At 36.5% G+C, this 12,025-nt stretch overlaps 1 pseudogene; it reads left to right on the top strand.

Annotated features, from left to right (window-relative positions):
• LOC149208711 (lysine-specific histone demethylase 1 homolog 3-like) overlaps positions 1–7,009 on the top strand; it is a 46,220-nt pseudogene extending 39,211 nt beyond the window's left edge.
• Positions 7,010–12,025: the final 5,016 nt, after the last annotated feature.

The raw sequence follows: 12,025 nt of genomic DNA on the forward strand, positions 1-12,025 counted from the left end.
AAGTAAAGAACAATGTAGCCTTATGAAAATTTAACAACAAATGTTTGTACAATTGTGAAGCATAACAACGAAATAAGTATTGGTGATAAATTTACCATTTTTTTTGAATTAGTATGTATGTGAATTTTGTTTCCCGATGGGAGAATTTGGAACTAGATGAGCAATGAAAAACTACAAATCATGAAAACATAATAAAGGGAAAGTGGTAACTCTCAGCTCAACACCATTTATTTTTAAAAAGATAACTTTAGTGAAAAGAAACATATAATTGAATACATGGGTCTTAGAGACACATTTATTAATGTGAAAGGTTACATGTAAACCACTTGTATGGGAGGGGTATGTCTTTTCTTCTCGGTTGTTAATGTATATGCTTCTAGGGTAGAGAGGGGACAATGTGTGCATTGATGAAGTTATTTCTTCTTCTGCCTGTGATGGTGCATTGAGGTGCTCGAAGGAATTCTTTGACAGCCTTACATTTTTAGGAGGATGGGTATCTTCTGCTAGAGTCTTCCGCTTGGGGGATAGGGAGTGGAAGATTTTGCAAAACAACATGTAGTTACTTTCAGGCCCCAGAATGGTGCACGCAGAAATGACCTATGCAAGGAGAAGTGTAAGTGGAAGTAAAAATCATGGGGAAGAATGAGCGCTAGAGCATTGGATCCACCATGCATGGAAATCCCCATCCGAGTTGGTCGAAAGAAGAAGGGGTGAGAAGATGTTGACGATTTTAGTGTTGAAGCTCAGGAGGGGTAGCACTAGAGAACATATGAAATATAGAAAATTTTGGAATGAAGCAAGGGTGCAGGTTTTGGAACCTCTTATGCAGAGCCAGGGTCGAGGAAAGAAACTCAACATGGCGAACGTAGAATTCAGCCATATTTCGAGGGTGGGGACGAGGGCTTTCATTTTATGCATTCAGCATGGGAGGGAAGGAATCCATTTTCCAATTCATGGTGAAGGCAGAGAGTGAGTTGGATGGGCCTAAGAGAGCAACATTATGGCTTTATAGCGTAGATTGGGTGCATCTTGCGTTCCCCCCCCCCCCCCCCCCCCCCGAGAGATAAAGCTTGTGCATGTCGAGTGTTGGTTGGTTGGTGTGACAACCGAGGTTTTTCGTTGGTCAGAAAAGGACGGTACATGTGGTGATTGGTGGTTGGTTGGTGTGTCAACCAAGGGTCATCGTTGGTTAGGAGGATGATACGCATGTCGAATGTTGGTTGGTTGGTGTGATAGGCGAGGTTTGTCCTTAGTAAAAAAGAATTATATGCATGGTGAGTGCTGGTTGGTTGGTGTGATAGGTAAGGGTGTTCCTTGGTCAGAAAAGGATGGCATATGTGGTGATTCCTAGCTAGTTACTGGGGTGGAAATCCCAGGGGTCTGTCGAAAATGGGGCAAGTGTGAAGTTAATAAACAAACTTGAGGTCTAAGGTCAGAGGTCGGGTTGGGTAGGGAGGAACACCAAGGGGATGAGAGATCCAACTACGACTATGTCGACTGAGGTCGGAGGTCAAGACAGGTGGGCAAGAATAGCTGGGGGAGGAGAGAGTCAACCTCGACTATGCCGACGGAGGTTGGAGGTCAGGGTGTGTGGGGAGGAATATAAAGGGGGAGGAGAGATTCAACCCTGAATATGCCAACAAAGATCAGATGTCAGGACAGGTTGGGAGGAATAGAAAGGGCGAGGAGAGAGTCTACCCGACAATATGGAAGCAGTTCGAAGGGTGGGAGGGATAGGGAGGAATAGTGGGGGGGGGGGGGGGGGAGGAGAGAGGTGGCCGCGACTATGGGATGGTGCCATGACACTTGAGTGTTATTTTTCTATGTATGTATCTGTGGATTGTGTAGAGTGATTCCTTATTGGTTATATGAGATTGCGAAAGTGGTGGTTTTGTGTGTGTTGTAGTGATAGAGATGTTGTTTATATATATGATGTCTATGTAATATGCTAGGATGATTGTAAGTATTTAAAGTTTATTTAGTATTGAATTTTATTTCTTCTGTAAGGTGTCTATGCTTAAACAATTATACTTGTTGAGCGTGTGGGATGGGAAAGAAGATTGAAAAGAGAAATTAAAATTGAGTTGAAATTTGGTGTAGGAATGTCAACTGAAGGAATAAGAAATTGTGGTTCGAAAAGAGCTCAGTTTCCTGGTTCATGTGAGAGAGTGGATGAATATCATTGGTAATGGTATCGATATAACGAGGATGTAGTAAATTCACGTAGAAGAGCCATGTACCAGGAAAAGAAAAGAGCATTGATAATTCGTCAACATGATGGAGTAGACAATGGTACATACGGGAATATCAATAGTATGATGGGAATAAGATTTGCTTGAAATTGTTCCTTTATGTGGATGTTGAACATGTTGACATTTATCTAGGGAAGCAAAAATTTCTTATCGTTGTGTATTTTTTCCAACATTGTGTTTGCAAAGAAAGTGTTGGTGCATGTGAGAATGATGGTTCCTTTGCGCAGAACAGAACAAATGGACTATTGGAACAGGGGCACATTTGTGGGGGTGAGCGGTTTGCAACATCGGGTTTTATTGATGGTAACAATATGTTGGGCGATACGGTGGGGAATTTCAGTCATCATACAGTAATGTGGGGTCGAGCATTCATTCTAGCAACTATATAGTGAATATCACAACTCTATCAGATTCTGTTTGTGCTAGGTATCTTGGAAGATAACAGGTGCATCAAGGAGTTTTTTGTTTCGATAGGATTTTTACATGTGAATGGAATATATTAATTGTTCCACGTTTTCTATTCTTTCATTGGTTAGTGAAAAGAAATGTTGTAAGGGATATTGGTGGAGAGATAGAGGCGGAAGGAACAGAGAATTTGTGTGTTCGTCAAGATGGGTTTTGGCCATCTGAGGTTTTTGCTGATAGTACTATGCTTGCTTGGATGGTTGACAATTTGCGATAGTGAGTTGGGAATGTCAAAACAAGTGTATTTGGAAGAAAGTGTGTTTTCAATGTTGTTATTCATAGAGAGTCTATGGAGGGTCCCTCTCATCGGATAGGACAAGTCATGCAACTAGATTTGTTTTGTTGGGATTTGTGCATTTGAATATGTGTTTGGAAAATGTTAGATTCATATTTTAATTGTATTTTTTTTTTTGGCAGATAAATATTGGAGTGAATAGTGGTCAATAAGTAAATTCAAAAAAAATGCAACCTTTGCCGGCTCGTTAGGTTGAGATGGGTGGGTGTGTTGGGCTAGAGATGTATGTATTTTCTCTCAAAAAGTTAGCAAGTCGATTTTTTATAGGTTTCATTTGGCATTATGATTTTAAATTTATGCAAGTAGAATGAACCAAATTTCAACCAAAATAGAAGAATGCATTCCCATGAATTTATGGAAATAAATGTTAAAGCGAATGCTCAACCTGGGAGGTTGTGTTAGATTGTCCTCCATCTCGGTTTGTGTTTCACAGAGCGAGTGGTACTAGCTGACATGATTTTACCAGGGAGATGATTGAGGTGCATAAAAAGTTATATTGCAGGATTGATAACTTGTCTGTTGTCAAAATGTGTAAAGGTTGTAATGAATAATATCTTGGTATACAAGTTGTGAGATGGCATGAAGGGCCCATCTGTAAAAGGTGTAAGAATTAGAGGGGTGCTCACTGTTTCTCTTGATTTAATAACATGGATCTTGGTGAGAAACCTAGGGTGCTAGGAGTTTTTACGCAGGTTGAAGAAATGCTAATAGTGTGAGTGAATCCAATATTACAAGTGACACATGCCCGAGGTGGAAAATATAAATATAGTGGGCATACAATTAGTTTTCCACAAGACATATCTTTGATTGTGAGGAAGCTTCCACGATGTGTGGAGCAACTTGATTTTATAATTGTAAGGAGATGCGATGTTGAGTCTAAGTATTATGAATGCTATGTGAAGAGGAAGCATGTTTTAGATGCATTGGTATACAAAATTTAGATGGATAAATATTACAGGGATGTTGGAATCAATATGGATTCTATAGCTTCTCTGACAAAACGACTCATTGATGTGTCTAGTAGGTTGCAGTATGTGGATATTGATTTGGGTGAAATGGGGAGAGTCGATGAGGACATTGAAATGTTGGGGGTTGGTGGTTTGCACTACCATCCATCATCGTTTCTCTCTCAGATGCCTAATGAGTGTAGGGAAGTGGAACGAATAAGGAGATTAATTGAAAGTGCATATTCTAGAGGTGACAAAGCAGTCAAATGGATAGATATTGGCACATCCCCTATCAATGAATATAACACTGAGGGGTTGCTAGACATGGCCTTCCCAACTTTGTTTCCCACTAGTGATGGTGATTGGTTTCATCCATGTATTTGCAATGTTGAAATGCATGAATATGGTTTGCATCTACTTAGGTATTGTGATCAGAGATTTGGAAGCCATCCTCATTTTTTAGTATTTCCTGTTGAATATGATTATGCGTCATCGTAGCCAGGGAATAAATTCTTTCTTCTTGAAAAATAATATCAATGAGAGTGCACCTGAAACTATTCAAGAGTTGCGTCAATAGATCGGGGATCTACCTGACAATAAACTAGTAAAGAAATTAATTCATTTTGGTTGTTGTCTTAGGGGTACAAGGGAATATTGGACAAAGTTCTATTTTGATCTAACCGACATGATGATGCAATTGGTTTTCCCAACATTATTTTTTACATTGAGTGTAACTGACACTAAGTTTCCTAACTTGCATTCTATTATTTCTTCAATGACATGTTCTCATCGACATAATGAACATGAAAAAAATATTGAGAATGGTATTCAGTACTCGCATGTAGTTTCTCTCTACATGCACCAAAGATTCAATATATTTCATGAAGTGGTTCTTGAGAAGTATCTGAGAGGCAAATATTTTGTTATAGGTTAGTGGTTCTTTCTTTTGACATATTGTATATGGGCTTGGAATGGTGGATTTTTTTTTTTGGGTTGGTTTTTATATCCTAACTATGGGGAAAAAATGGCAGGTATGAGTTGCAGCATCGGACCTGTGCACACATCCACAGTTTCCTGTGGCTGCAAGGATCTCTGAATAGGGAAACATTAGATTGGAAGAACCATTTAGATTTTGATGAAGCCAAGTCCTACTTTGAAATTATGTAACAACGTGGAATCCATGCGACATACATTGTTGTAATGTGATGGTTCCTTGAAGTGTTAATATGACTCATTCCTTTTGAAAAGCTCGCAGATTTTTCTGTGTAATCATAATGAACATTATGAGAATTTGGTCAACATAGTGAAAAGACACACAAAATGTAGTGTTGATTCTTTTCTATGGAAGAAGGGCTCTATCCTTTCATGCAATTATGATTCTCCATGGGAGGTTCATGCTGAGTTCGAAATGTATGTAGATGAAAAAAAGAGGACGAAATATGAAGCGACACGGAACGATGATAGTTTGAATGTCCATAATGCAGATCTTCTCACTATGTGGCGAGCAAACATTGATTTTCAAGCATTTGTTTCTCAATACGCAATGATCAAATATATTACGAAATATGCTTCGAAGGCAGAAAGAAGGTCTGAAAGTTAACTTGAGATGTTGACAAGGGTTGCAAGTGTAGGTGTATCTGATGCTCTTGCGTTGTTCACATATAAGTGTTTTCTTGCAGAGATGTTTGTTGAGCGAGACATTGGTGTGCAAGAAAAATTCCATATGTTGCTAAAGTTGCCTCTTGTTGTTTGAAATCGCAATTTTTTGTGTTAAATGTTGGAAAGAAAGTGTTGCATAGACTGTCAATGCAATTTGATGAAATTTCATGTCAGAACAATTTTATTTAGCTATATCAAAATCACCCCCATTTCCTAGAGCATTTGTGTTTGATAGAAACAATGAGACCGTGGAACTATGATTCAAAGCAGAGGAAGGACGCATGGAAACTGTGTCATGTGCATGTTATTTTTTATGTCTGGTCGTGTTTCTATGCTATTCCAAACGAGGGGTCAAAAGAGTTTGAAACATTTTGTTGGAGTGAGTTTCTTTTTTAGAAGACGATTTGCGACATTGGTTAAGATATAGGAAATTCAAGAGAAATTATCATTGAGAATTGGAGGAGTCTTAGATATCACACATGGCATGTTGATCGAGGGCCTTTGCTAGATGAGAGTAATGAAGAGGATGTTGAGCCTCTTTTCATGAAGATAATGTTGACAGAGATCCTGAAAAGTAGTAGGTTCTTTCCTGGGTTGTTCCTTTGAATAGTGTAGCGATTTCTAACTTTAACAATCTTGGGAGAAGGGACCACAATATTGATTATAATTGGCAAGAAAGAATTATACCAGATGAAGTTTTGGAATAGGCTATCAATTTTATAAAATATGGCCAGTTAGCAGGTGTTGTTAGTGGTGACTCAATTGGGGAGACAATAGTTGCACATTCCTCTTTGTCTGAGAAACAACGAGCTGCTTTTGAGATCGTTATGCACCACTTTGTTGATGCTGAAATGGATGATGTGTTGAGAATGATTATTCAAGGTACAACTAGAACTAGGAAGTCTTCTCTTATTCAATATATTTTTCATGCTATTTTTTCTCTTGCAATGGCTGGTAGGAGTCCACTATTATTGCTCACACCCACTAACATTGTTGTTTTCAATATACATGGAAAGACAATACACTCATATTTAAACATTCCCATAAAAGATATGAGACTGCTGAGTGGGAAATATCTAGCAACATTTCAAGAAGAAATGAGGCACATTCATTATGTTCTAATTGATGAGATGAGCTTTATAGGTCTGAGGCTTTTTGTACAGATAGATGCACGTTTGCGGGAAGCCTTTCTTGAGAAGAAGGACTCTCCTTTTGGTGGAAGGTCGATGATTCTTGTTGGTGACCTTGGGCAGCTGCCTCTTGTCAAGGATAAACCTTTGTATGCAGGGAGAACAATAGGGAAGGTGTTGTGGGAAATATTCAATATTGTTGTCACTTTGGATAAAATATTCAGGCAAGAGGGAGATGATCCTAGACAAGCGTATTTTTGAAATCTTTTAATGAATATCATAAATACAGATCCTACTCCGCATGATTGGGATCTTCTAATGTCATGTGTTAACAGTTTCCTGCGTCAAGAGGAAAAGAGTTTGTTTGATTCTTTGGTTCACTTGTTTGCAATGAATAATTTGGTGAACTTGCACAATCGGTAGATGTTAAAATCATTGAATAACTCAATTGTGAGGTGTGTCTTAGAGAAGATGAGAAGAATAGAAAAAAATGACAATGACGATGATTTTTTGGATCATGAGGTATTGCTACACCATGGAGAGAATTTGATGTTGATATGTAATTTGTGGGTTAAAGTTGGGCTAGTAAATGGTGCATTTGGATATGGTGAGTATATCTACTATATGCCTGGTTTGAAGCCACCTGAACTTTCAGTGTTTGCTACAATTATTTTTTAGAATTACATAGATATCCCATTTGATATAAATTGTCCAAGCATTGTGCCTATAGCACCGATTGTTAGAGGGAATATGAAACAAATTCCTTTAAGAATGGCATGGGAATTTAGTATACACAAATTGTAGGGGATGCCTTTGCAACGAGCCATTGTCCATATAGGGGATAGAGAGAAGCAGGGTTTTAAATTTACAGTTATATCGAGAGTGAATTTGTTATATGGTCTCTAGGTTTCACCGCCTTTTTCTTTCCAATGTTTTTCTAAAATGAAGAACAATGCATATGTCACACATAGGAAGAAAGAGGAGAAGTTAAAGATAATATCATTGTAAGATATATTTTTTTTTTGTTAAATAAGAAAATTGTGAAAGAAAAATGGTTGCATGTGCCGCTAGGAAAAGCATTGCTTATAAAGAAGTTTTGTTGAGAAGCAGATGAATTAGGCGCATTGTCGTTTCAATGTGAGGGTTGACAGTAAAAAATATGTGCAGTCAGACAATACATATTTGTTTTAATTTCAATGTCATAAAAAAAAGGTTGTTTCATGCATCATAGAAAAATATACAGATTATCATTATATATATATATATATATATATATATATATATATATATATATATATATATATATCCAGACATGAATAAGGTTAAGAAACTAGTAGGAAATACATGCACCAAGAAAATAAATTCAAGGCAGGAAATGTGTGTGATAGCTAAGTAGGCATTCAAGACACCATTTTGTTTTTCAAAAACCTTTGAATGCAACAATTTGTTGGGAAATGAAACTGAAAATGTTGTTCGAAATATATATTTCCATGTGATGAGAGGAAAAAAGTTACTTAAAATAAGCTATGATTAAAACATAAATGATTAAGTGCATTGTAGTTTGAAAAAGAGGGTTGACTATGAAATACATATGCAATCATAGAACATAAAACAAATTGCTTTGACAAAAAGAAACATGCAGCAAGGTATACTGACAAGTGTTGAACAAAATATTATTTTATCTAGGCATAAATATACATTGATAAAGTTAAAGGTTGGCTAGAAAATTTGCTTGTAAAGAGATAAAATTCATGAGACCAAATGAGTGTGGTAGGTCAGTCCGCATTCAAGTAAGATTTTTGTTATATAAAAAGGTGTACGTTTGAAAAATCCATGTTGAAATACTAACCTTCTTCCCAAATATTGTGGCATACATAGACAAATAAAAATATTGTGCCATACATAGACATGAAAATAGTAAAGCATTGAGCATGATATACATCCATTTAAAAATGAAAGAGATTGCAAGGAATGAATCCCAAAGGTGAATACACATACAACTGGCAGTTTTATTTTTTGAAAAAAACTCACACTTTAGAAATTGGTAGCAAGTTGGTTTCAGGAAGAAAACAAGGTGTATCATATGCAAAAAAAAATTCCGAGCACATTATGCCAATATTGAGCGAGAGATAAACATTAGTAAACTTGACAAGTGAAGAGCAGGAACATCCATTAAAAAATGAAAGTGATTAGAGGAACAAGATGCATTCAATTCATTGTATTCATCTTCAAAAAATATTTCAGTTCAAAAAATACTTTGGAAAATAAAATTCTTGGCCATCATGAGCATACAGACCCCTACTCCAATGTAAGAGGTCATGTAAATAACATTGAATAAAAGGAAATTTTTTTTAATAGTATGGAATTAGAAAATATGTAAGATTTGTATGCAAGAAAGCATAAATCTATCTCTGAAATTTGAATCCTTCCGGAGAGGATTATGTCTAGGTGAATCTGGTATGCCGCTCAAGCTTCCTCCTCCTCATCCAACTCTTCTTTGTCAATGATGACCAAATGTGGTGTGTTTTCCTTGATGTAGTTAGCCCAATCTGAAAATAATTGAGAAATTCCTAAGAAGTGGACAAGATGAAAATGGGTAATATTCACTTCACACATAGATATCAAATTCTACACAACTCTTTTATTTTTTTGTACTTGATTCTAAATTTGGAAATGAATTTGATCTTCTCGAAGGGAATCTGTAGAAATATCTGAAAGTTTTGTTGACTCCAGGTTTTGAGGGTGCTTATGACTCTCTAGTCATCTATGGCGTTATGTTTGAGATTGTGTTGCATTGAGTCGAGTTTCACATATTTTAATGGTTTGGATCCTGAGAGATCGAATTCCTCTATAGAATTTGTCCCCATCTCCCATACTGACAGACAACGTTCACTGGCCCTTTTGATGCATGCTTTGATTTCTTTTGCCTCAAACTATCGTTGACTCAAAGAAGCAAACATTAGTCTTTTATCTATTTTGGAGACTTTTGAGATGTGGTTAGGCTGGAACTTTGTTTCCCATTCAAGAATTGATGTGAATTTTTGTTTGATGTACTTGTCTTCTTCCACCAAATATTCTATTATGTCCTCAAGATCAATATTTTGTTGAAATAATGTGCAAATTTTTTCCATTTCTTTATAAAACTTGGCCTTCTCTTTTCTCAATATTTCTCTTGCTTGTATTGCTTGCGCCTTAAAAACCTACAAGCTATTCTCTGCTTCATGACTTTGAATTGATTGAAACTTAAGAGTTTTAATTTCTTCTTTCAATGTTGTCATCATGGTCACAATGTTGTTGACACATTCTTCCTTCAAAATTTGTATTTTCTATGCATGTGCATTTTCAATTACCTGCATGTCTACGAAGTGTTTCAGTTTCAGTTTATTCAACTGATTTTGGTGTTCATTCTGCAAGTTCTCTCTTTTGATGGCGAACCCACCTACAAGTGTTGTGGAATTCTTCTGCCAACTTTCTTCAGTAAAAGCTTTGGATTTCTCAATTTCACTTTCCAAATGTTTTATCTTCTGCAAGTTGTTCTTGTAGGCAATGAAATGTTTTCCAACATGGTATTGGTTGTAATTGAAAAAGGCTCGTAGAGCTTGGGAGGATTCTTCAACTTTTTCCTCAACATTTCCTTTTACTTTCCAACTGAATTCTAAAATGGTTTTGAACTTTTCAAGATTTATTTTCATCGTTTTTCTGAAAATTGACTTGATTTGAGCATTTGAGTAATATTGAATCAAGGATGGAACGGTTTCACCAACAGTCTATAATTCAGTAACAAGTTTAAATAAAAAAGAGTCGAGAGGGATTTTCATAGAAATTGGAGTCATGGATGTGTCACGATAGGTTTGTGGAACGGATATCTAGGTACTCTATTCTTTATGCTGAGAAAACATTTTTTCTCTATTGGAGAAAGTGATATTGACACATGTGTCCTCATAATTTTCCCTTCTTTCTTTGTATCAATGTCCATATATTCAAGTTCCTTATTAATTTTCTTCGACTGTATATCTGCCTCAGTCGTGTGATCTGGGCTGTCAATAATAATGACATTGTCGCCAGACGAACTCTATTTTCATGTTGGTTTTTCTTTGTCTGGTCTCTCCTATTTCTAACCTGTGAGTTTTGTGTTCCTTTCATCTTGTTGGTCTATTTAGGTGTCTCGCTCTTTTTCTTTACTAGTTCCTACTTTTGTTGTGCTTGTCTTTGGAGCTGTAAAAGAAACATCAGGAACATTTTCAAGTTGGAACTCTTCTATTTTTGTAGAGGAGGAAACATGCTATGAAATAATGTCATTGAAATTGTATTTGAGAATCTCGAGAGATTTCATCTCTTCAATTGCAGTACTTGTATGAAGACTCTTTTGGTTAAGGAAGTCCTCATAAAGAGTTTCTCTAAACTATTGGAGTTTACTTCTATCCTCTCTACTCAACATCTGCCCTCTTTGAAAAGCTTGGTCAAAATTATCAATATTAATGAAAATTTCATCAAAGGGGGGTTGTTGGTGTGTCTAGGTTTTGATGTAGTTGACAACACTATAATGGTCATTGATGATTCTGCGAGGGTCATATTGATGAAGGGGAAATGAATAAAACCAAACATGGTTGAGTTCTTCACCCTCCTTAAATGCATGTCCTTGGTCCTTGAGGCAAAATTTTCCAAAGTGAATTGGGAAGTTTGGCCAGATTTTCTTCTAAAGTTTTCTCAATTTCTAAGCTTGTCCATTCAAGGCAATTTGATTGGCTAATTCTCTTAGGTCTATCCTCTTTGGAATATATCTAGGAAGGAGATGAGGGTCAACTTCACTTCCATAGACTCTGATATATGTGAATAATTCTTTGACGAACCAGTCTCCTATTTCTTGTAAGGCCTCTTTAAGGCCTTCACTAAACCTGGGAGGGTTTTCTCCAAACAAAATCTGATGGAAAGGAATCATCACATAATTATAGATGTAGTAAAAGTGAAATTTGAAGTTACTTTCCCACAAAATTGGGGCATAATTCTGAATAGGGAGTTGTTGCTCGGCTAGGTAATTCCATTTCATTAGAGGAAACATAACAAAAACAATTATTATATCGATAATGTATGCTGACATGCAAAATAGGTGATCATGTCCTCAAGGAGACATAATGGAAAACATAAGGGAATCTATTATATTATGAGAAAGAATTTTGGCCTAATTGAAATGCTTTGAATCATTGAGTAGGTTGTGCATTAAAGTCATCCATTTCAATTTGCAATGCTCAGGGTCTTTCTCTCCATATAGGCATGCCA

Source organism: Pinus tabuliformis, chromosome 1_2, assembly GCF_031772625.1.
Source record: "Pinus tabuliformis cultivar Carrire ecotype Pingquan chromosome 1_2, CPIR1, whole genome shotgun sequence".
Lineage (NCBI taxonomy): Eukaryota > Viridiplantae > Streptophyta > Pinopsida > Pinales > Pinaceae > Pinus > Pinus tabuliformis.